The following is a 21,845-nucleotide window of genomic DNA, read 5'->3' as shown; positions in this document are numbered from 1 at the left end:
ATGCCTGGGGCATCACTGGTTGACGGACTGACAGTGTTACTGGTGCGGACAAGAGCAGGTGACAGCATCCACACATCACTCAGAGGTGCAGCATCCATGCCAGTCTGCATGACTGGCATGGCCCTGGTAGGACCAAGCTGTGCAGAGGACCCAAACAAGGTGCTCCCCATGCCTGAGAGTCATAGAAAGCCCAGTGGCTCTGAGCTTCAGAGAGCCTCACAGGAGCCCCACCAGATGTCGTGGTTATCTCAACTCCCCAGATTCTTGTTTTTTAAATTGGGAACAAAACCTCCTAACCGGTTGTCATACTGGCCAGCAGCATGAGGATCCCCTAAACAGACATCATTTCAATCCCTACAAATAGCTCCAGCTTATGGTCAACTCCTGGAAATCTTGACACTAGGCATCATCATCATTATTATTTTTGCTGCTGGCCAGGAGGGAATCCGAACCCTTGACCTTGGGGTTACCAGCACCATACTCTACCAGTTGAGCTAACCAGCCAGACACTAGGCATTATTAAGATAAGTGAGTCAGTCCTGATAAGAAGCCTTCTTCCTGACGGCAGGCAGCTTCCTAGGTAGCCCAGGGACAGCAGGGCCACCGAGTCCACAAGTAAGAAAGTGCATGCGTATGCACAGGCATGTGGATACATGTGTGCACGTGTGGTGCCATCCAAGGGGAAAAGGAACCTGGAATGGGGGCACAAAAGCCAAGCTGGTCTCCTTTACACTGAGCCTAGGACAGCCCTGAGCTGTCACAGTGACTCATCTGGGAAGGCAGGGGGGGGCTTTGTCGCCTCTACATACAACACACATCCTTAGCCTTTGTTTCTGCACTTGGGAACCTTGCATTTTTTGGACACGGAGACAGAGAAGCTCCAGCTGTGTAATTCAGGGAATGGGTACTGTGTCAGTGGCTTTCATGAAATACACACCAAGGTGTGGAGGAGAGAGAGGGTCCCCACGGGGCGAGTGGCAAGCAGAGTCCGGCCTGGCCCAAAGCGGTAAAGGGGAGAAAGTCATGCTAGCTTGGTGCCCTGCCCCTGCCCCTGCCCCTGCCCCCGGCCCCGCAGTCTCCGGCCAGGCTTCCTGCTGACAACCTCTCACGACACTCACCGTGTACACGTCACAGGCACTTCACAGGCACGGAGCAGCTGCCACTTACAGGACAGCCACGAGGCTGCTTCCTTCCTTGCCTCCTTTCTTGTCCTTAAGCCCACATAGTTAAAATGCAGAAACATCTGACACGGTTTCTTGGTTACATGATGGTCTGAATGACTTGATGCTGCCTCTGCAGAAAGCACACATCTTTGTGCCCATGAGCACGAGAAGCTCCTGCCCCTGCGGGTACCTGTTGAGGACACTGAGAAGTTCACAGCCACCGATGCAGACGGCTCCTTCTGAGCAGCATGCAAATGGAGTAAAATGAGAGCCAAGCAGTGGTGACACTGCACCTGCTCAGGCTGTATGAGAGGCAAACACAGAGAGCTGGGGGTGCTGGGCAGTCTCCAGGGCAAGGGAGCATGAGGACGACTGCATCTGCCATCCTGCACTGGCACTGAGATACCATGAAATGAAATCTTCCTTTGCTGTTCCCTCCAGTGACTCATTCACCAATGGCTCGTTGTCTTCCCTTTCCACACACAGAAGATGAGGAGGGAAGGCTTCAGGAAAAACGTAGGTGATGAAGACCAGAAAAAACAGTAGCAGTGAAGCTATGGCACCACCCCATGAGCAGATCCCTGAAGTCCCTGGGGCAACACGCCCCTCTCCACCAGCCCCACCAGGTGGGCCGAGGCAGGCCTCGCCACGCTCGCGCTCCGTCCTGAGTCTGTTCCCAGCGGGGGGCACCTGCACCACACTTGACTCACTCACGGGAGGGGGGGGGTGTTTTCATCCCCTCCAGGGAGGATATCGCATCCCTGATGAGAATGAAATCGCACTAACCTGACATGTCAGGACACCTTCTGAGCTCACTCAGGACCCTAGGAACAACATCAGCCTCCTCATTCCTGGGAACTATGCTGAACCAGGACTGGGGACGATGGGCGCCATGTAACTGCCAGTCTCTCTTGGACCATGGTGCCCTCCTAGTTTGTCTCTCACTCACAATTCAGAAACAAGCGTGGGGGAGCCAGCCCTCCCAGTGCTGGGCTGGAGCAGCCAGCAGTGCAGCCAGCCTCCCCCTGAGCTCACGGCCCAGTGGAGTGACAGGCATGAGAAGAGAACGTGTGATGAGGAAAAAGAGGGTGGCAGGGTTGTGCACACTCATGCACGAGCACACGCTGGAGCTCTCCCTCAGGGTGAAGCCCACATTGTTGGCTGGAGCAGGAAAATGGGATTTTCTCTTCCCCTCCGTGCACTACGGCTTGACCTGCCAGGCTAACACAGGGAGAGTTAAACGGTCATAAAGGAAAACCAACTGAGCTGTCTTGTTTTCCTGAAAACTCTTGTTTATTAAAAGCACAAACAATGGGCAGGACGGTTTCGTTCTGTCATCTTCATTAAAGCAGAAGATGAGACTCAGCTGGCACTCTAGTCACTAAAGCAGACTGCACTTACAAAAGCTGCCAGGAGACATCAGATCAATAGTTTCTTTACTTTTTTTTTTTTTTTTTTTTTTTTAATTTTGGTAGAAACATTTTATTCATATAATATATCCAATTTTCAAACTTGAAAACAGTTAATGTAACTTTATAGATTAAGGTTAAAGTTAGGGAACTCCATTATTTGGAAAATTCTGAGGATTCCCATTTCATTGTTTCTTATTCTTTTTTTTTTTTTTTTTTTTAATTTTATTTTGTCGATATACATTGTAGCTGATTATTGCTCCCCATCACCAAAACCTCCCTCCCTTCTCCCTCCCCCCCTCCCCCCCAACAATGTCCTTTCTGTTTGCTTGTTGTATCAACTTCAAATAATTGTGGTTGTTATATCTTCTTCCCCCCCCCCCCCGGTTTGTGTGTGTGTGTGTGTGTGTGTATGTGTGTGTGTGAATTTATATATTAATTTTTAGCTCCCTCCAATAAGTGAGAACATGTGGTATTTCTCTTTCTGTGCCTGACTTGTTTCACTTAATATAATTCTCTCAAGGTCCATCCATGTTGTTGCAAATGGCAGTATTTCATTCGTTTTTATAGCTGAGTAGTATTCCATTGTGTAGATGTACCACATTTTCCGTATCCACTCATCTGATGATGGGCATTTGGGCTGGTTCCAATTCTTGGCTATTGTAAAGAGTGCTGCGATGAACACTGGGGAACAGGTATACCTTCGACTTGATGATTTCCATTCCTCTGGGTATATTCCCAACAGTGGGATGGCTGGGTCGTATGGTAGATCTATCTGCAATTGTTTGAGGAACCTCCATACCATTTTCCATAGAGGCTGCACCATTTTGCAGTCCCACCAACAATGTATGAGAGTTCCTTTTTCTCCGCAGCCTCGCCAGCATTTATCGTTCATAGTCTTTTGGATTTTAGCCATCCTAACTGGGGTTAGATGGTATCTCAATGTGGTTTTGATTTGCATTTCCCGGATGCTGAGTGATGTTGAGCATTTTTTCATATGTCTGTTGGCCATTTGGATATCTTCCTTAGAGAAATGCCTACTTAGCTCTTTTGCCCATTTTTTAATTGGGTTGCTTGTTTTCTTCTTGTAAAGTTGTTTGAGTTCCTTGTATATTCTGGATATTAATCCTTTGTCAGATGTATATTTGGCAAATATTTTCTCCCACTCTGTTGGTTGTCTTTTAACTCTTTTAATTGTTTCTTTTGCTGTGCAGAAGCTTTTTAGTTTGATATAATCCCATTTGTTTATTTTTCCTTTGGTTGCCCGTGCTTTTGGGGTCGTATTCATGAAGTCTGTGCCCAGTCCTATTTCCTGAAGTGTTTCTCCTATGTTTTCTTTAAGAAGTTTTATTGTCTCAGGGTGTATATTTAAATCCTTAATCCACTTTGAGTTGATTTTAGTATACGGTGAGAGGTATGGATCTAGTTTCATTCTCCTGCATATCGATATCCAATAGTTTCTTTACTTAAACAACTTGGAAAGTCATTCCCAGAGTTCTTAAATGAACAGTACCATAATTATAGAGGTTACAGCATCTCTGGTGAGAACAGCGTCAAGATTATTTTGATGTATTATTTGCTAATTTTGTATGTTTCACGATTATGCAGGTAGAAAATTGTGGCACTGGCTCCTGGGTCTGTACTCTAAACATTACAAACTCAAGAAAAACAGACTGATCATCTTACTGCAGACAACTGAAGGTCTGGAGTGCGGATGGGGAAGGCTGTAAAATGTTAGCAGAAGAGATATTTGGTTTCCTTCCTGCTTTCCTCTAAGCATCATTGCTGGAGTGGTTTGGCAGGCACTTATGTCGCTGCCCCTAGCCCAGGGAAATTCTTTTGCGAGTCAGAAAATCACGTATTAAGACAGATCTGAAATAAATGTGATGTGAACAGTACCGTGCACAACCTGCACAGCCCCACATGGCAGCCCTAAGAGCTGTGGGAGGGGAATTAAAGGGTATAATGGTTTAGAATAAAGAAAATGCAGTTTAAGATAAAAGCTTATATATCACTTCCTGATCTCTGCTCCCTGAATAATTATTTTCTCAAACTGCATATTGCAAATCTTTGTATGCCAATCTACACAGCAATCTTTACATCTAAATCAAAGAGAAATCAAGATCTCTTCTTGGCCTGGTGGCTTAATAACCACCTGTTCTATGTTCTATTTTCCAGATAGTCAACTTCCTTTCCAAATGACCCAGTATTGGGAAAATATAGAAAAATGGTCAGGTCCCCTCAGATGTTCAGAATCTTGCCGAGCATCTGATGTAAATATGCACGTGCGCCCAGGTGCTCCTTGTTACTGTCTAATGTAATTGCACACGTGCACCCAGGTGTTTTGGGTTATGGACCTAAGTAAAAAGGACTAACGGCTCTGATACACAGGTGCTTCTGGGGACACTCTGGGAAGCCACTAGGGTGGCTGCTCCTAGCTCTGAATAAAGCCTATTATTTCTTCAACCACAGCTCCCAGGACCTTTTCCTATTACCTGGCTCATAGACCTGCATGTGGAGGGTTTGTGACCCATCTTAGATGTAACATGAAAATCGTAGATGTAAGCAATGCTACCATTGCCTAAATCAGAAAACAAGTAGCAAACCTGGGAAATATCAGAGGTTTGCAACAAGGAACATCCTCCCCAGCCCGCCCACCTCCTGAGACTCCCCACACAGCCAACCATGGAACTCTTGTTTCATAAATGTTGCTTCTGCCCATCCCTACCCCCCCATAGGAAACAAATCAATCAAATTTAAAAGCTAGACATGAGTGTATAAATCTGAACTAGGAAATTTTGTTTTTTGGAGTTCATGAAGAATATGGTGACTGACTACTTTCAGCTTGCTTGGGATATTCCCAATTTTAGCAGCGAAATTCCCACATTCCAGGAAATCTTTTAGTCCCAGGAACACTGGAACAGCTGGTTGACCCATGAAGACGATAGCACAGAAGCCTTGTAAAAGGAGAAAGCACCCATGCTAGAAGCTCAGAAAATGAAACTGGGGAAACAATTTCAGATGCAAACATTAAATTCAGAAAATTTGGAGGGTTTGCACTCAGATACTCTTCTGAAAGATAAACTTTCCGCTTCTGCTGGACACTGTAAAGTTTCTAGATGAAGCCTAAAACATCCCATTTCATTATAATGGTGAAAGTTTTATCTTGTTTTATTATGGAGTATTTTTACCTATATAAGAACATAATAATGAGAATTCAAAGTCTAGAACCTTAGAATCCAACCTCTTAGGAAAAGTGGTGGACTAGTAGGTACAAAACTGTGCTATCTACCCTATGTGAATCACTGTGCAGCATATACATGTATTGTAACAACACACTGTACCCCACACATATGTACAAGTAAATGTTAAAATATTTTGAATAATAACAGTGTGTCCTTGGACTTAAAGAGCAGAACGTCTGGCTTCTGAGCAGGAACCTTTGTAGCACAAAAGAGAGAATTAAAAATGGGTGATGTTGAGAAAGGCAAGAGGACTTTTGTTCAGAAGCGTGCCCAGTGCCACACCGTGGAAAAGGGAGGCAAGCACGAGACTGGGCCCAGTCCCCGTGGTCTGTGTGGGCGGAAGACGGATCAGGCCACTGGGTTCTCTCACACAGATGCCAGCAAGAGCAAAGGCATCACCTGGGAGAGGAGACGCTGATGGAGTGTTTGAGAATCCCAAGAAGTATATCCCTGGAACGAAAAGGATCTTTGCTGGCATGAAGAAGGCAGAAAGGGCAGACTTGACAGCTTATCTCAAAAAAGCTACTAATGAGTAGTAGTTGGCCACTGCCTCATCTACTACAAAACAAGTCTCTTGACTTCTTATGTGTACTATAATTTAACTGATCCCATACACCAGAATTCAGATCATGCATGACCGACAGAATATTTTTGTTGGATGGTCCTGATTTAAGTAACACTGGTCTGTGGTTAAATGAATGTGACAGGTTTTTTGAATTTTGATAGTAATTCCAGTTCAGTAAATGCTATCGCTGTTTTCCCCTACTAAAGATATAATTGGACTTGATCAGTAATGTTCAACTTTTCACAAAGATGGCGAATGCCATCTCAAAACCTACGAGACTGGTTTATATCTAGATTTATATGACTGATTAAATGAATAAATTTAAATACTGGGGAAATCTCTTCACTGTCTCAACTGAGCAAGACTCACCTGTGTCTTAATTTGTGTTCATTACATTGTTAAGGGCAGGGCTAAAGATAAAGTAGCAATGTCTACTTCATATTTTTGGTCTTAACTATGACAATCTAATTAGAATTCCCTGTATCTAAAATGCTGCCTTTTACTTACTGAAAGGCACTTTAGTGTGGTTTATGTATAATATCAAGTAAAGAATATTTAACACTTGTCATATTTTATAGATGACATATGGGGACAGAAGCTTTTATTTTATTTTATTTTATTTGTGTGTGTGTGTGTGACCGGTAAGGGGATTGTAACCCACATGGCTTGGTGTGGCCCACACTGCACTCAGCCAGTGAGTGCACCGGCCATCCCTATATAGGATCCGAACCTGCAGCCTCGGTGCTCCCAACACCTCGGCGCTCCCAGCGCTGCACTCGCCGGAGTGAGCCACGGGGTCGGCAAGGACAGATGCTTTTAAAAGTCAGGGTGACAACATATAATACCAAGTTAAACTTTACTTTTGATAAGTCAAGCTCAGTTATAATTTAGGATTGTCTTCAAACAGGCATTCAAAAACATGTAAAACTGTAGAACTACTGTGTGTGTATTGGTAACAGTGCTTTTGCCAGCTCTTAGAATGATTAAAGTTAAAGAGTGATAAACTTGTAAATTATGTGATTATAAGACTTAAGATAATTTAAAAAATCACAGACATGAAAAAAATAATAAAAAAGTACTTTGAATGAAAAAGAAAAGAATCCACCCTCTTAAAATTCAATATATATTTAAAGGTATTAGAAACATGGTATTAAAAAAGTATTAAACATTTCGTATTTTTTAATATAACCAATTCTTCCTTAGAAGATAATTTTATGAAAAAAATCAGGTTACACAAAATACAATCTATATTCTTAAATGAACAAAGTTAACTTAGAAATTTTAAAAGATTTGCACTTACTTGAATTTACTCCAAGTAACTGATTTGACTTTTTGTCCTACCTAACCAACATTGGGTATAATTTTCCCCCAGGGCTTCAAAATTCCTAAAAGTCCTAAATTCCTATCAAGGCATTTTTGTTTTCTTTTAGCTAATTACTAAATTACAGCAGAAGCAGAAATTAAATTCAGCAAGTTTTTGTAGTTTGTTTCCATTTTTTCCTTTGAGATAAACAAGTTTTCTGTATTTGTTTCAGATTATAAAGTTTTTTTTTTTTTCTTTTTTTTTGTCATTTTTTTCATGACCGGCACTCAGCCAGTGAGCGCACCGGCCATCCCTATTAGGATCCGAACCCGCGGCCTTGGCGCTACCAGCACTGCACTCTCCTGAGTGAGCCACGGGGCCGGCCCAGATTATAAAGTTTTCTAAATTCAGCCCAGAAAATATATCATTATTATTACGTCATTATTATTATTTTGATAAAGGTTTTTGTGTATTTATTATATTTAAGAAAGAAAGGTAAATTTAATAATAATAATAAATATTTAAACCTGGTAAGTCTTCTGAGTATATGAAAATGTATTACAATAGATGATCACTTCATGAAGAAATTAAGCCATATACAATACAGCTCATGCTGCTAAGCTCAAAAGTGAGCTTGGAGCTGACAGGAGATTTCAACATGCTGCGTGTGTATATGCTCGCCTCCAGGTCTGGCTCTACCCAGCCAGTGCTGGGTGAGAGGTTTTCCCTAGGGCTTCCAATGTTCTGAAATTTCTTATTACTCTGTTCAGGCTCATTTTCAAAAATACTAATTACTGAATTATATCAAAACCTTGGGGAACATTCCTAGGAGTAAAGAAAAACATTAAGGACAGAAACACAAAAATCAAAATTAGAAAATATGTAGCACCTATTGTTTTGCCATTAAAAAACACTGATGCCAGTCATAGTAAAAACAACAAGGTTTGTGTCTGTATTTCACTTGGTTTAACATTTTGTAGGGAGAGAATTGGTGCAGGAGGAAGGGGATTCCTCTCTTATGAATCTCAGGAGACCCAGGGAAAGCAGGTTAATCCAAGAGAAAACTCAGGCACACCTGGCCGGAGCCCTCCCTCCTCCACTCCCTTCACCACTTACCCCACCACCACCACTTACCCCCTTGGGGAGTCTCAACCAGACTGAGCTTGGGCTTCCTCTAAAGGACCATGGCATTAATATCAACTTGGTCAAGGATTTTTATGACGATTATATGTTGGGTTTTCTTCCCTCTATCTTAAAAATTACTGCTCAGGCCCTCTTCTTTTACCAAATAAATTTTCAACAAAATCCTGAAGGAAAGAACTGGGTGGGGGTAGACGGGGTTGTTTAGTTGAAGTTAGTTAAAGAAAGGCAGTTTTTCATTTTTATTTTTGCTCACCAAATGTACTAATTATTTGCTTGCATTTATTCAAACCTATTCAATATGTATATTTGTTGATTAATGTCTCAAGGTGTCTATTTATGCACTGCAATTGTCCTAGACTAGAACTGACTACAGGGTAGGAAAACCTGTTTAACTCCATGGGGAAAACACTATTCCTGTATAAATGATGTTGATGAGGAGAGGAAAATTTTCATTTTTTCCTTAATAAAAAATGCCTCTCAATTATCCTACCAAAAGGAAAAAAAAAAAAAGAATGACAAAACATAACCACAAGAGGCAAAACCATAAAACTTTCAGGAGATGACACAGAAGGATATCTTCATGACTTCATGGTAGGAGAAGATTTTTTTAAGCAATACACAAAACAAAAGAAATTTAAAAAAAAAAGATGGATAGAGTTGACCTTGTTTACTAAGAATTTCTTTTTATCCAAAATCAACACATATAGCTATGAAAGAATTAGTATTCAGAATATATAAAGAACTTCTACCAGTATAAAAGATCAACAATCAAAAGAAAAACAGGCAGTGGCCATTATTGTGAATTGTACAATAATAGATTCCAATTGATTCATGTCCCTCTGGATCCAGACCCTTGGACAGTTCCTTCTGCATTGATTCTAGTCTCGGTGGCCATGTGGCTTACCTTGGCCAATGGGACAACAACAATTACACCACAAGCCCTGTTTAAAAAGTGCATGCACATTGGAGTCTGTCTTCTTTTGCTGCTTATTGGAGCCCTCAGTCCACCATGTGAAGAAGCCCAGATTAGCCTTCTGGGAGATAAGAAACCATGTGGGGATAGACCCCAGCAATCCCTGCCAGCCCAGTAATCCCAACCAACACACAGAACTGTAAGCTAAATAAATGGGTGTTATTTTAAGCCTCTAAGTTTTGAGAGTGTTTGTTATGCAGTAAATGATACAGGAAAAAAACAAGATGTTCTCTTTCACTAGCAATCAGGAACTAACAAAAGACTAATGCAGCCAGCCTGTCAAACCTGAAGAGCTGGGGACACTCATACCCTTGTTTATAGAGGGGAGAGACTGCCAAGCCTAACCTGAGAGAGCTCCTGCATGGCAGGAGCACAGCAGGCCAGACTGATGTGCCACCCCGCCTTTGTACACCAAGATGAAGAATGGTTTTGCACAAAAACTTCCAGAAGTGATTATCCCCATGGGAAAGGTTGGGCAGCAGGTAGTGAAGAGCTGCAGGACTTTCTGCCCTGAAAGATCAGAAAGTTTCACTTAGGAAGTAAGCTTATTTGAAGACTAATGGGAGGTCAGGGAGGGGGCTGTGGAGTTCTGGAGGAAGGGCTCAAGGGAGTTCTCCAAAGCCACCCTTGGCATGCCACTGGCTACTAGAAATTAAAGGAATAAACTGCAGCATGCAATCTGTGGGCATGTGTGTGTAGGTGTAACCCAAGTCTGTTCTGTTTCCTCATTGCTCCCTGGTCCCTTTACAAACCCAAAACTTTGCATCTCGGGACAATATCCATGCACCCGTGGAATTTTAGTCCCCCCCCCCCTCAAATATGGGAAAATGAAAAGTTAAGACCGTTTTACAGTTGAACACAGCTGTGATTCCAGGTAAGATGTCACATCAACGTAAACAGTGGTAGGTCTGACCAGAAAGAAACTAATCAGCTTCCCACAAGGGGGGTCCTCCTCAGCCACTGAAAACCCTTCCTCATGGCTGTGCCGCAGCACTCACCAGCAGCCCTGAGTCAGAGGGCCCCAGCACCAGATGCCACCTATGAACCAGGAAGTGGCCCTCACCAAAGAGCAAATCTGCCAGCACCTTGGTCTTGTTCTTCCAGCTTCCAGAAGTGTGAGAAATAAATTTCTGTTGCTTATAAGCTACTCAGTTTATGGTCTTTTGTTATAGCAGCTGGAACAGATTAAGACAACCTGCTTTAACCTCCCCTTCATTCTTCCAAATGAAGAAACAAGCTCAAAGAGGTTATGTAACTTACCCAACATTATCATAGTCCCGGTTTGAAAACTGAAATTTGAACCCACGTGTCCTGATTTCAAAAATCCATATACTTTTTTGCTTCACCACATTGTTTTTGTGAATGAGACAGCTTAGCAACTTTCATTACAGTGGCATATTTTTTCTTCCCTCAAAGGATTTCCTGAGTCCAATAAGCAATGCCCAAGATCGTGTTAAATACTCTACATTCCAAGTCTAAGAGTTCTCAACATTAGGGCATTTACAAACTCCATAATAGATCTGAGTCCCTTGAGGCAACTTTAACCAGAAAATCTGAAAGTCAAGGAATTATAGCAAAAATGATGAATTACAATGAATTTCCTGAATTGGTCAGTATATTTATTGCAGCCAACTTTGCAGATAAATCTTAATGAATCTGGTCCCAGTTCAAGGGATAAAAAGCAAACATGAAAAATCATGAAGCTATTTCATAGAGTGCCTTAAATTTGCCTCCTCAAAGCCTAAGTTCCTGTAATAACAAGTCAGTTTAGTGATACAGCTTGTCCTAGAAAAATGGAAATTAATTTACTTTTGATTTCTAGTTGACATTTGGAAAGGAAAATTATCAACTCACACAGGAAGAACCAATGTGCAAATTTTTTGGCCAGACTGAGGGTCTGAGCCTTCCAACTAAAACCACCACAAGGAAATAAAGAGGGAAATCCAGTTACAGTGGAGACCAACACTAGCCTCGATGTGGGGGCAGAAGGAAGTGACCACAGGCACAGTCCTCACCCTTAGTTCGGCAACAGGCAGCTCTGCTCCTGCCATCTTTGTGTCTACAACCTCAGAGCAGCCAGTGAGCTGACCCTTCAGAGACAGGGTCTGTCCGTCCAGTGGGAGCACGGAGGCCATATCTCAAAAGCCTGCTGTGCCCTGTGCCCTGGTAGAGGAACTTATGCTGAGGTGGCCCAGAGACCCTCCCTCCTATCTGCTGAGAGCTGGGCAGTGGGTCCCTCAGCAGAAGGCTGCCCAGAACAAATGCCACGGACCAGCAAGGACAGCAAGAACTGTGCCCACCCCCCACAGACGCTGGCACATACTGGAGGGCCAAACCCAAGAGCAAGCCCAAGGCCCCCAACCTTGTCTGGCGTCTAATTGTGTCCACACCACTCAGACCCCACTCATGACGGTGGCGCAGGCTGCAGCGGAAGTGGTATGTGAATCTCCCCTGGTGACTTTGACTCCCATTTCTGCAGGCTGTGATTTTCAGTGCTGCAGATAATATTATTCCCAGATTTCCTCCTGTGATTACCTAACAGAAATTCTGATAACACCTCCTCCTACCAACTGGCATTCTTGGGTTTTCCTCTTTCTACCAGCTTAATCCTATAGCAACTACTAGGTAGAATAGCCCTCATCTTAAAATGATAGCTCCACATAGCTTAGGACCCTTTAAACTTAATTTTCACTCTCATTTGGCATTTCTTTGGGGGCATTTCCAAAGCATCAGGAAGACAGAATTGCATTCATTGGTGAAAACCAGTACTGATGGTTTTGCCTAAAGACTTAACATAGTATTTCCTTTCCTAATACAACCAGAGGTTTATATATCACAACAAATCAGCATATGCTGCTTTGCTGAGCTGCTCCTAAGCGCAAAATATGCACATTTTCCTGAAAAAGCTTTTGCATAATGCTTTGTTGTCAGTACTGTGTGCTTTTTAACTGTTTTATGCTCCCCTTGCATTTCATCTCTAGCTCAGATTAGAATCTACTGTTTTGCAATCCATAAATAGTGTATCCTTCAAACAGTACAAGGAAAACAAAAAAATAGCTAGAGGATTTGCTAAATTTTCAGTTCAAGGAAACTATGGTTTCCATCAGAATTCTAGAAGATACCCTCCCTACAATTATCCATTGCAGTGTTTACTGATCATCACTGGTGGCAAAAGCTTTTACTTATGAGCAAATGAGTTGGGCAGAGGAAACAGTACTGCCCGTGCTGTTCTGCTGCACGTGTCACCAGTACCAACTCCACGGGTGTCTAAGCCTTCACTCAAACTCGCTCACCCACTCACCTTCCACTCACTCCTTCACTCATTCGCCCACCCACCCACTTACTCCTTCACACTCACTCATCCACACACATGCACACGCCCTCACTCTCTTTCACTCCTTCACTCACTCATTCACTCCCTCATCCACTCACTCTCCATTCACTCCTTCACTCATTCATTCACTCACTCATCCACTCTCTCCATTCACTCCAGTTATTCACTCATTCACTCACTTGTCCACTCCCTCATCCACTCACTCTCCATTTGTAGGGGAATTATAGAAAATTGTAGAGGAATTGTAGAAAAATGTAACTTTAATATATGCAGTTTTGTAATAAATGCTTGCTAAAAACATTTTAAGTAAAACAGCTTCTAAGGGGCCATATAAAGGTCAGGCAGGCCTGAGCACACTAAACATTCCAGGAAGGGAATGACCCCCCACCCGGTTCCAGGAACTGACTAGTTCCTTATCTAAAGGCCACCTGGCCAGACCCCGGGGAAGATAAATGATTGAGAAATGCACTGTTCCTTATTGGGGTACCAGCCTGCTAAAGCCCACTTGTAAATCTAAAGGTGCCACAAATCTATTGGTGTACCAGCCTGCTAAAGTCTACCCATAAATCTAAAGGCGCCACAGATAACCAACAACTCATCCTGTCATAAAGGTCTGTTCAGAAAAACCGTATAAAAGGTGCTTGTGTTGTAAGCTCAGGTTCGCTTCTGTCTAGGAGACTAAGTGACCCCAGCATGCTAGAATAAAACTCCTCTTGCCTGATTGCAACGGTCTCTGTCTCGTGGTCTTTGTGAAGTGAGCTATCCTGGTGTGTGGGATTTGTGCATGGTGCATGGGTCTTACACATTCACTCCTTCACTCATTCATTCATTCACTCACTCATTTACACACCCACTCATTCATTCACTCACTTGTTCACTCACTCTCCATTCACTCACCCACTCGACATCTACTGAATGTCTGGTAGGTTCATGGAATTTGTGACAGTTTAAGGTTCAGAGGGATAATAAAGATGGAAATGAAACAGTCCCTGCCCTCAAGTGGTCTATAGTCTAGTGGGGAAACAGACATGCACACTTGACTACAATACAGAGAACAATAAATAAACTGTCACATGAAAAGTTTTAAACAAGTGATATGAGAGGTAAAAGGGCAATTAATTCCAAGTAGCTCACTAATAAAAGCTGAGGTAAGTTTTAATGGAGGAGATGACTTTAAATTAGCTCCCTAAGAATAAGTACAATTTTGGTCTGAAAAATGGGGGAATGGGGAAGGTCTAAGCTCACTGCATACTCCCCCCTCAATTCAGTCCATATGGGCTTCTATCTTCTTGTCCACTGGGTCTGTCCTTATGGAACTGCCACAGGCAGTGGTCACTTGTGTGTCCTTAGTTCACTCCATCACTCAGGCCACTTCTTCCTTCCCAGGCACATTCTTCTCCCTTCCCAGGCACATTCTTCTCCCATGACTTGACACCCTCTTGGCTTTCTCCTACCCCAGTGGCTGCTTCCTCTGGTCCCCCCTGCACAGCCATGCCAGAGTGGCCCCGGCTCTCTCTGCATTTGTGTTCTCTCTCGTGTCCTTTCTAGCCCCATGGCTTTAATGCCATCTCTATGTAATATTATGGTATAAATTATAGCACAAGCCAAGAGTGGAAAGGTGTCCTTTAATAATTGATATGACAGCTGGAGACCAGGACTGTTCTGGGAGAACAAGAACACATGGCCACCCTTACTGAATGCCATTGACTCCAGCAATCTGTGTCTCTAGCTCATACAACCAGTTGACTACCTGATATCTCCACATTGATATCTAACAGACACCTCAACACTGATATGCTCCAGTTAGAAATTTTTATAGTCCCTTTGGATATTTAACGATCTTTGCAACTTTGGCAAATAATACTAATATCCATCCAGTTGCAGAAGCTACAACTCTAGCAGTTGTCCTCAATTTAAACCTTCGGGCCAAACATCTAATGGATCAGTAAGACCTGTTGATGCCTCCTCCAAACATACCCTGAAACTGTCCATCTATCTCCAACTCCACCACTACAATCTAGCCTAAGTCACCATCGTTCCTTGCCCATAACACTGTAATCACTCTATCTGGTCACTTGCTGCCAACCTTGACTCCCTCAATCTTTTCCCTGGGTAGCAGCTGGCAAGATTTTTCTAAAGCAAACAAGATCAGGCATTGCCCTGGTTAAAGCCACTCAATGACTTCCCAGTGCAATGAGAACACAACGCACACTGGTCCCCTCGCCTGCAAAACCAGCCGGGCCTCCATGTAGTTCTCTGAAAACAACAAGCTCATTTCCACCTTTGCCAGCACCTCTGTACCAGGTGTTCCCCTCCTCGTCTTTGCCTTACTGCTCACCCCTCCAGGACTTGGCTTAGACACCACCTCTTTAAAAACGTTCCTGTCCACCACATGTAAAAGTAGTCATTTTGTCATTCTCTATTTCACTATCCAATAATGTTAATCACCTGCGTGTCACCTGCCCCCATCTGATTTTCCTTCGAGAACATTTTATGTTTGTTGGTCTCCCCCACTGGAGTGCAAACTTTGTGAGATCAGCAACATCTTCTTTCTCATTCACCAGCATGTACTCAGTGCAAGGAAGCTGACAGGCACCCAGCAGGCACTCTATAACATCTGCTAAGTGGGAGGGCAGAAGGAAACAGACAGGTATGAAAATGCGTGGCAGATCTGAGGAGACAGATCTCTGGCCCATGGACTGTTGATCGTGATCAGAGTCCTGTCAGTGACTGGGGCCTGGTCGCATTCCCAACCTCCAAGGGTCAGGACTCTAGGGGTGAATGTGCAGCCTGTGTGACCATCCACAACACAGCGTGACACCAGCTGGAGAGAGTGGTCTCCAGCACTGGTGCCAGCAACTCACTATGCCAGCTTCCACTCGGACCACGACATCAAACTGCTGGGCTGGGACCCAGGCTTGGGACTGTAACCCTTCCCCCAGGTGATTCCAATGTGCTGGTGAAGTCAAAGACACCAAGGGCAAGGACACACAAGACAGGACAGCAACACAGATGAGGGACAAACCAACTCTACTTGGAGCAGGTTCTGCCCAGGGAAAACGGAGAGAAAGGGAAGGAGGAAGACTCCGGTGGGGTGGGCTCTACGCGGCACGCTTTTCTTACGCAAGTCAGCACTTACACTACACACTCGAGGGAATATTGGGAGATGGAATCCTCTAGTCTGAGTCTGGTTGCTCAAGGGTGTCAGGCCAGGAGGACACGCTGTGAGGGCAGCCCCTGGGAACATTAGTCTTTCAGGTCCAAGGACAGTAAGAAGATTCTTGAAGAGACCAGCGAAACACACACATGTACAGAAGAAAGAAAAGTGGAAGACATCAGAGACGAGGAGGAAAGGGCTCCCGGGGTGGGGGAGAGCACCGGCGGAAACCAAGGTGAGGAGGCAGCCGCAGAGGCCACCAGGTGGGTGAGGAGGGGTCAGTGGGGCCTTCACCCGTGGCTCTGATGGAACCAATGAGAGGGCCAGAGCCTGGCGCTGAGGGGTGCACGTGAGAGGAGGGAGGAGGCAGGATGGAGGCTTTCGAATCTGATTTTCTGCCAACAAAATGCTACACCAGCTCATTGTGGGAAATTCCAAGACTCAAAGGAAAAGGAAGGCATTCCTAAATCACTCCTTGCAGCCCCCGGCCCCCACACACAGCACTGGAAAAGTGGGGAGGTTCAAGCCCCATACAGAATTCATACTTCTTTTTTTTTTTACTTCAAATATCCCAATATCCTTCTATCCTTTATCATGGCCACTATGACTAACTTTTTTACAAATGAATATTTTTCCTTTTTTCTTGTGGTTAGATTCTCAGGCTGGAATCGCTTTGCAAAGACAGACAAATTGCTTTTAAGAGAGTTTGCTTTTCGATTTACAGGAGTGCAAACTTGTCTCATTCTTTATCATCATCATTGAACATGAACTAATTTTTATTAGTTTATTAGACACTGTGGCCTCCCATTCTTAGAGTTTATTACTAAGGTCACTTATTTAAACACATTTTTAAGGATCATCTTCTGATGCTCTATGGAGTCCTTGCTGGCGCTGTGGGTTTACTGGAGAAACGTGGGCGTGTGTGGACGTGCATATAAGGAGGTGGGGGAGAAAGAAGACGGGACCAGGAGAGGGAGGGGATCCAGCCCCCATGGGGGGTCGGGGCTCAAGTGCCCAGGAGGGAGGAGAAAATCACTCAGGGTTTAGGAAGGAGAAGGACAACAGGGGAAAACAGGAACAACTCAGGAGAAAAGGGAAGAGTGCATTCCCATACAGTGGCCTCTCAGGTTTGTGTGAAACCATGATTCAGGCCAGAGACAGAAGATTCCAGCCGCCCAAGGCTTAAAACCTTGAAACCACTGCAATGACAAGTTTATTTATAAATAAGTAAAAGTACTGCAGGTCCATATCAGGGGACTCTCCTACTAACAGAACCGAAAGGGACCATCAAGTCCACCCCTAATTTTGCCTGTGAGGAAACTGAGGCCCGGAGGTGTTAAGTGGGTGACCTGCGGTTCCACAAGAAGTGACAGAGCCAATCCCGCAGGCGCGGGAGTGGCTCCCGCCCCGAGCAGCACCACATCCCCAGCCGCATGGGGTGTCGCAGCAGGAGGTGGCAGCAAGTCCAGGGGAAACAGGGACACTGGGGACGCCGTGCATGTGGCTGGTGTGTCCCTGCAGGACGAGGCAGGGGCTGTGGAGACATCCCCGGAGATGCAGCCTCGCAGGCCAACTCCCTGTCCCTCTGACCCCGCCCCCCGCACGAGCCTCTGGTGACCATCCCCAGGCACCATCTGAACCGCAGACACCGGGTCTGCACACCTGCCTGTGTCCCAACCAGATGCGGGCCTGAACTCAGAATCTCCATGACAGCGAGTCTATGTGACCCAAAAATGTTTTACTCGATGAGGGGAAAAAGGCCTAGATCATCACCAGCAAAACGCGTCCTCATTCCACTCATTTCTGCATGAGAAGAGAGAAATTACTTCTTTGGAAATTACCTACTGAACTGTCACCAAAGCACTCCCTCAGGCTGCCAGGAGTAATGTGTCTCCAGTACAGGTGTCACTGCTCTACCTAGCAGGAGCTTTTCACGCTCCACAGGTATGAGGAACTGGCAGGAGGAAGGTCACTGAGGGGACCCCCTCTCCATGGGCTCTGCATCTGTCGCCGCCCAGTCCCCCACGTGCCCAGGGCTCAGGACAGGAGAGGCGCCACAGCGCTGTACACCATGCCCGGGTAGACCCGCTCCCCAACGGCTGGCTTTGCAAGAGCCACTGGTGGAGTGACCCCCGTCGGGCAAAGGACATGCTCCAGCTCTAGCAGCAAGGGCATCCCCGTCCCCCGTGGAGTGCACCCTCTGGAAAGCTCTCCTTTTCCTGTAGTCACGCTCTGGGTTTAAGAAGCTCTCAAACAGTGCTGTCAATAATGCTAAAAATAGTTCTGTGAAAACTTACGTATTTTCCGATTATGCACAATAAGGACGTCACACCTATTTGCTGAGGTGCTTCAGGAAAGTGGAGCATTCTGCTCTCATCCAGGGGGAAGCGTCACCTGTGAGGAGCACCGTGGGTTTCCTCCCCACATCACTATGCTCCCCACTCATGGAGCAGCAGTCGGGAGTGGAGGTCCCATGGAGAGCCGCCCCATCAACTGTCACAGGCTCCCTCCCTCCTCTCTTCTCTCCTGCCTCTGGAGAGCCACCCTGGATGGACACACACTCTTCTGGGAAATGCATGCAGGCCACATGGACAGTGACTCCCCATCTCTGGGGACCTTCTCTTCACTCCCCCCCCCCACCTTGGTCTCCCAAACATTGTTAGATGAGCGAGGGCTGCTCTGAAAGGGGGAGGTGACAACTGCACAAAGTACTTTTCCATGACCATCACACAAACTGATTCCCAGCACCGGACAGGGGAACACACATAACAATTGCTTTTAAGTCAGCAACTCTCAGACCAGCATTGTGCATGAGAACAAGGAGGTCTTGACAGTAGTACACTGAATGGCTGGCAGTCAAGAGCTTAAAGATTAAGCTTTATTTTCATTATTATCAAAAAAATACATAACAATTAAGAAAACTGTAAAATACAGAAAAAAGAGGAATTTGTTTTAAAGCACCCATGATCTACCTGTGGATGCTCTGGTGGTTGTCTTCCAGCCTTTTCTCTGTACATAGGTTTATAAGATATTTAAAAATATTGTGGTATCAGTGTACATACCTCCATTTGGTATACTGCCAACACTTTTATGTTGAATTAGGCTTCATAAAAATCCTTTAAAATCAGATGCATAACATCGAGCTAATTGCATATACAACAGATTATTTAACAATCTCCACGCTATTAGTAATATTCAAGTTGCCTGCCAACTTTTGCTCTGTTTTATAATACTCAAATAAAAACTTGGTGTAGAAGGTATTGGGTTTTTGTGTGTGTTTGAGGAGGATCTTCTTTTGGCAGATCCCCTGGTGTAATCCCTAAGTCAAAGACATGGGCATTCTAAGGCTGCCACCCAGCTGGGCTCCAAAGCCTTGTCTGACTGGCCTCCCACCACAGACTTATCAGACTACACATTTCCTCCACTCTTCGTTAATTTCATCATTAAGGAATGGCATTTTATTTTTTTAAATGTGTACCTCTTTGATTACTAAGATCAAACACTCTTCCACGTTTTCAGATTATCAAGATCAAACATCCTCCAACATTATTGTCAGTTCCTCTGTTACGAATTATTTGTACATGTTCTTTGTTGATGATCAGGTTTTAGTAGTTTTAAACAACCACTTTAAATAAGTTCTTCATATATTAAAATTCCTAACTCTTTGAAATATATTCTGTAATACTTGTATCTTTCTTCCATGTGTATTGTGTCTTTTTGCTTGATGCTTCTGTCCATTTCTCAGTTTTTTTTTGTTTTTTTTTTTGTTTTTTTTGTGACAGGCACTCAGCCAGTGAGTGCACCGTTCATTCCTATATAGGATCCGAACCCGCGGCGGGAGCGTCGCCGCGCTCCCAGCGCCGCACTCTACCGAGTGCGCCACGGGCTCGGCCCTCTCAGCTTGTTTTAACAGTGTATGCACTCAAGAGGATGACACTATCATCTGTGTGGCCCCTTCCCTTCTAAATTGGGCTAGTCATCTGGCACCAAGTGCTGATTCTTTTGGTCTTTCTATGGCCTGGGTCTTTAATATGAGGGTAGTTCAAAAAGTTCACAGAAAGATTTGTATTATCTTTCAATTCTATTTTTCCATGAACTTTACGGAGTACCCTCACGTTTAACCCTTGAGCCAGTTGAAATTTCTCTGGGGACTGCTCCTCCCCAACCCCTCATATACTCTGGCTTGTCACCTGAGCTATAAGCACAGGTCACCACAGGGTCGCACGATATGCCTGACCCATGTCACAGCTCAGGGACAGCCCCAGTCTGCAAACAGGACCCAGCCCCATGGGTGTCAGGAAGTAAGAATGAAATCAGGGGCAAGGCAGCACCTCACAAGATTTCCTTTCCTCAACTTTGACCCTAAGCTTTCCTTAAACTTCGCCATCTGGGCAGCTGCTTCTGGTGGAAGTGGTGAACAGTACTGTCCCCATTTCTAAACAAAATAGAGCTCTCGTTCGATGTCATCTCCAACCAAGTGCATGCAAAGAAATAACCATAACAAATCTACCATTTATTTTCTAAAATGCACTGACCCAAAGATGACATTCTTTTCTGCTTCCTAATAAGCACGGCTCACAGTCACGTGCCTGCAGTGTACTTGGGGAGGAGGGGATGGGAGTAACAGGCAAGTCACACCCATAGTGTGGGGAATGGTTTCATTCAGGGGTGCTTTGCAGGAAGGGGGCACTGCGTGGGACATGTCCTATCCCCACGCCCATCCCTCCTTGCCTGTAGAAAAATCCTGGCCCTTTGGACCCAGGGGGATTTGGTCATTCACAAAAGGTCCAACGTAACACTGTAACTGGATGCCAGCTTCCCTACCAGAAAGAGTTTTCTTTCTCTTTGGCAAAGTCATTAAGAGCTCTAAAAATGTTCCCTAGAAATAACCATTCATCCTGGGGAAGTTTAATGCATGTTACAGCAAGTCAGCCTCCTTCCTTGCTAGGGCAAGGAACTCAGGAGACCTTTTTCTGTGCAATTTGGTTTTGCAGGTCTAAGAGGTTCAATGAACCTTATTGGCCCATTGGCCAAGCAGTGGGGGAGGGAGGTCACTCACCTCCCACTCTCATGGGGATGCTGGCCTGCACGTCTCTCCCTCTACTGACACTGAACAGCAAATGAAAAACAAACAATAGCCTTAGAGGCCCATGCCCACGGCATCTCACACATCCAGCTGTGGGCTCTCCTGTTTCCTCACCTCCAGGTGACTAGATGGCCCATGTGCTGCTCACACCTGTTGTCCTGCGATGAGTGTTAATAGAGTCTTTCTGCTTTCAAAAGTGTCCTGGTTTGTACCGAGTCACCCTACATAGCTAACACATAAAGGCTTAGAAAGGATTGGGGTTTCTCAAGCTGGAATCTTTGGTGGCCTTTAGAGATTACTGGGGTGGAGGAGGAGGCAGAGAGGTAGGAAGGGAAAGAGGATCTCATAGTGAAAGTTCTTGGCCCACCAACACACTTCTCCCAGAACCATTCGCAGTTTATCCTTTCACATGCTGACTTTCCTGGTAAGCATTCATTTGAAAAAAGATTCCTCCTGCTATGACGTGT

At 44.7% G+C, this 21,845-nt stretch overlaps 1 protein-coding gene and 1 pseudogene across 1 annotated transcript in view; one reads left to right on the top strand and one right to left on the bottom strand.

Moving 5' to 3' along the window:
- The window catches only part of SH3RF3 (SH3 domain containing ring finger 3), a 338,026-nt gene that overhangs the window by 205,888 nt on the left and 110,293 nt on the right, over positions 1-21,845 (bottom strand). The gene's annotated exons all lie outside the window — the stretch shown is intronic.
- On the top strand, positions 6,041-6,353 carry LOC134370172 (cytochrome c-like; annotated as a pseudogene).

Source organism: Cynocephalus volans, chromosome 2, assembly GCF_027409185.1.
Source record: "Cynocephalus volans isolate mCynVol1 chromosome 2, mCynVol1.pri, whole genome shotgun sequence".
In the NCBI taxonomy this organism is placed as follows: Eukaryota; Metazoa; Chordata; class Mammalia; order Dermoptera; family Cynocephalidae; genus Cynocephalus; species Cynocephalus volans.
Note: the sequence above shows the minus strand (reverse complement) of the source record. Positions and strands in the feature narration are given on the sequence as shown.